This window comes from Lactuca serriola, chromosome 3 (assembly GCF_051521515.1).
Source record: "Lactuca serriola cultivar US96UC23 chromosome 3, Lser_US96UC23_V15, whole genome shotgun sequence".
NCBI lineage: Eukaryota > Viridiplantae > Streptophyta > Magnoliopsida > Asterales > Asteraceae > Lactuca > Lactuca serriola.
Window position 1 is genome coordinate 52,576,113 of NC_136410.1, and position 4,160 is coordinate 52,580,272.

Below are 4,160 nucleotides of genomic sequence, written 5' to 3' on the forward strand. Positions count from 1 at the left end.
CTTTTCAGAACTATAACTCCCCTGCCAGTTTCAGTTTTTGTTGGAGGGAAATCTCTTCTTGATGAACCTCTTGGGGTTAGACACCATCATAGCATAATCCTCAGACGTGAGGTCATAATCTTCCAAGTTGAGGTCTTCGTCTTCCATCACAGCTTTACTTTTGGACAGGAGGGCTAACGAACCTAGGCTTGAAACCACATTCTTCTCCTGCAACACAATCTTCTCCTGAGATTTGAGAATGCCCACCAGTTTCGCCAAGGAATATGATTTAAATTGCTCGTGGGCTTTAACTGTGGACACGACTGCCCTCCACTCTGATCTTAGACCATTTAAGAACGTAACCTTCTGCTCAATAAGCTTTCTTTCGATGTCATGTTTGATCATCTTGCTAAGAAGATGATTGAAGCGATTGAACGTTTGGGTCACGGTTTCTTCAGTTCCTTGCCTAAATTCACCAAACTCAGACAAGAGTAATGTTTGAATGGAGTGTTCTAGATCTTCGTCTGTAGAGTACAGTTCACGTAACCTGTCCCATATTTCTTTTGCCGTCGTGCATGAACTTACCAGCCTGAAAGTGTCGGACTGAAGGGCGAATCTGATCAATCTTAACGCCTTGATATTGCATTGAAATTTATCCTTTTCATCTTGCGCTATATCTTTAACATCTTTCAGAAGATCATTATACTCCTTTTGAGTTTTAATAATCCTTGAAGTTGCAGAATGAGAAAACGGTCCATTATTGATTGCTTCCCAGATGAGGTATCCATTATCCTCAGATCCTATAACATAATCTTCAAAGTGATGCGCCCAGACTTCATAATCATGGGTGTACAGAATGGGAATCTTCGTTGTTGATCCAATGTTGTTTGAAATATTGATGGGATTCGATTGCGACTCGTCCATAATGATCGAATAACCTGTTCAAAGATCAGACTTGTAATAAATCAAATTAGGGCAAAACAATAAATATCGAGATACGTCAATAATGAGATGACGGCTCAATAAATATCAGTAATTGCGGAACAACCCTAATCGAAAACCTTTTTCAGAAAAGAAGTGTATCGATTACACAGCCTCCTGCTCTGATACCAATTTATAAGTTAAAAACCAACTTGAAGATCGATTAGATCTTAAACAGGTAAAATAAAGAGTAAACAGCAAGAACACGAAAACAGTAAACAACTCAAGAATAAATCGAACAATGTCGAATGATTATAAACAATCCTCAGAAGAGCTCGATGAAGAACTACAACTGTAGAGGATTAAAGGTTTACAAGAACGATAAAGAAATCTGCAAAGCTATCGGAATTCTGTAAATCATATTCTAGATCGTTAACCTAATATGCATGCAAGCACATTATTATATAGTAAACCCTACAAGCTCACGGCTGGACAGGCCCAAACCGGAGTGCAAAACTGGACTATAAACCGAGCCCAATGACGCAATACAAAATAATTCCTACGCTACCCAACAACTACTACTAGTCGAGTACTTCACGTATCATAGGGCTTCTCTGGGATGCTAGAAAACTTAAGGAAAATGGGCTAAAGGAGGGAGAACTAAGAGATAGAGCTTGTAACGGTAAGATCCGATGAGCATATACAGAGGGATATTTATAGGGAAAAAAAAATTATTTGCATGCAGCGCATTTGGTCAGACCGGGTGACGTAGCGATTCCTGAGTGGTAACACGTGTCGTAATTTGGGTGGGGTGTTAGATATGTGTCGTGCATCTTGTCTGTGTGTGGCAATGCATGAAAATTCTTCTTTCTTAGAAAATTCATATCTACTTCATATGAGCTCTGTTTTCAACGGGTTTTATATCCACACGTAGCTATCGATGTGATCTATAACTTCTGTTTAGAATTCGTTGGCTAATTTTAAATTTATTTTTAAAATTATATTTTTAGTAGGAGTGGACTATTAAAGTACCTTAAAAATTGATAACTCTCTTGTCTGGCGTCCGTTCTCGACGGTCTTTATATTGATGGATTTCTATTAACATGATCTTCGATTCTCGTTTAGATTATATTTCCTAACAATCGGGCGTTATGAATTTCGATATGCACACTGCTCCGCTGAAACTTAGAAAAATCATAACTTCCTCTAACGAAGTCATATTTGGGTGTTCTTTATATGTACGTTCTAAATTTTACAACTACTGCGACTTTTGTTTAGATTACTTAGGATAATATGAAACCAATCTCAAATTCAATATTTATGATACACAATCCGATCGTGAATCTTCGGAAGTGTATAACTTCTGCATATAAAGTCGAACTTGAGTGTGCTTTATGTGTATGGGATTCATGTCACAACTCCTACATTTTTCGTCAAGATTATTTGTCCTAAATTATCCTATACCAAGTTTTTCGTTTTGTCTTCAACGCTTACAACTAATGATAATTCTAACCGAGGATTTATATTATAATTATTATCCGTTATATCTTAAATGTTTAGCCTGGAGTTGTGGGAATTACAATTATCTCTCCCTTAGGATGATTATGTCCTGGAATCATTAGCAAATAGCACTGAATAGTGATTTCCAACTCACCTCTCACTCCTTAACCAAGGAGTTTCCTTAGTACTTGTTTCCACACAATATTATTCTAGCCGATTATTTTATGCTAAACACAACATACTATTTTAGGTTCTTTTATGACAGCTTAAGAGCATGTTGACCTAAATCAATATCCTTTAACTCTCTTGATTAGGGTTGTATTTAAGTGCCATAAATACATCGATAAGCTTGCACAAATGTTTCTCCTTTTCTGAAAATGGCAAGATCTACAAAATTAGTTGTTACGTGCCTCCTTTGGGGTTTCGACCTTGCCAATCCACATTGCTTTCATGTTATCACTATCATAAGTATTTTTAAGAAGATCTAAGAAGGGACTCAGATCCTGATATCTCAAGTTATTCTTGATAACGAGACTACAAAAACGTCATATATGGACTAATTTCTAACATACTTGCTACTTAGGGAGGTATACTCTCATTATTTGGTTAATTCTGACTCATAACATATTGTGATTTCTACAATTCTGGAATACTTGAGGTTAAGATCTAAGATGAGATTGTTCCATTTACCTATAGGCGTAGCTAAAAGTTTCAAGTTTCCACACAATTTTTAATGTATTTTTCATACTTATTAACCAAAATGTCCTTAATAGCTATTGAAGCTAATAATTCTTTTTTAGCTTCTAGTAGTACAACTTCTCTAGACTTAACATCGAATCCAAAGTTGATTTGCCGTTGCATTTTGTGTTTCCCCCACTTGGGTTCAAAACCTCACTTTCCTGCAACATATAACTAATCAAAGCCCAGACTGGATTGGTCTCTACAATTGGTGGTTTTATTTCTGCTTGAAAGAAACTCTTGATTCTCATGATAACCTTTAATAATTTTGATTCGGCATTATTGCTTCTGCTTATATTGATCTTCTCGTGAGACACAAGCGTAGTCCGATCAAGATTATGTCAAGCACTTAGATTGCTCTACCAATGTACATGTATACCAGATGGCATATGAGGGTCATACTATTAGTAGCAACGACGGTTTCAGAACTTAATATTTTTTTTTCCTTTCTAATACGATTAACCTTGTCATGCATTTCTTGATCAAGGTAATTGGATATCGACGTACTACTAAGGTCCATATTTGTATTCCTTATATAAAATCACAATTTTTGTGACTTGGCCAACAAGTATCAAACCTTTGGATTTCTGCTGGCGGTGTTCAACTCGCACTCGCATCTTAATTCTATATTGGACCTTCAGTACAGATCTTTGATTCATAAATTTAATCTTTATTAGATACTCCTACTCATTCTCGAATTATGCTATAGACTTGACCTAAGATGAGGTCTTTACTCAAGCTATAGTAACAGGACGAACGGTCACATTCTAATGACCCTCTATTACATGGTGCATGTGATGCACATTGAACTAGACTCTTGTCTCTAAGACTTTTACTACAGAAGATATCTTCCTTCATTTTCTAATGTGGTACAACTAGATTAACGAAGGTTGCAATCATTCTGTCAATTTCCTTTATCTCTTCCTCCGATTTGTCAACTGAGGTAGGTTACTATATTGGACATGGTTCTCAGAACCAATCTAATGAATTTGCAGATTTATACTATTTGAACTTGGTTCTTT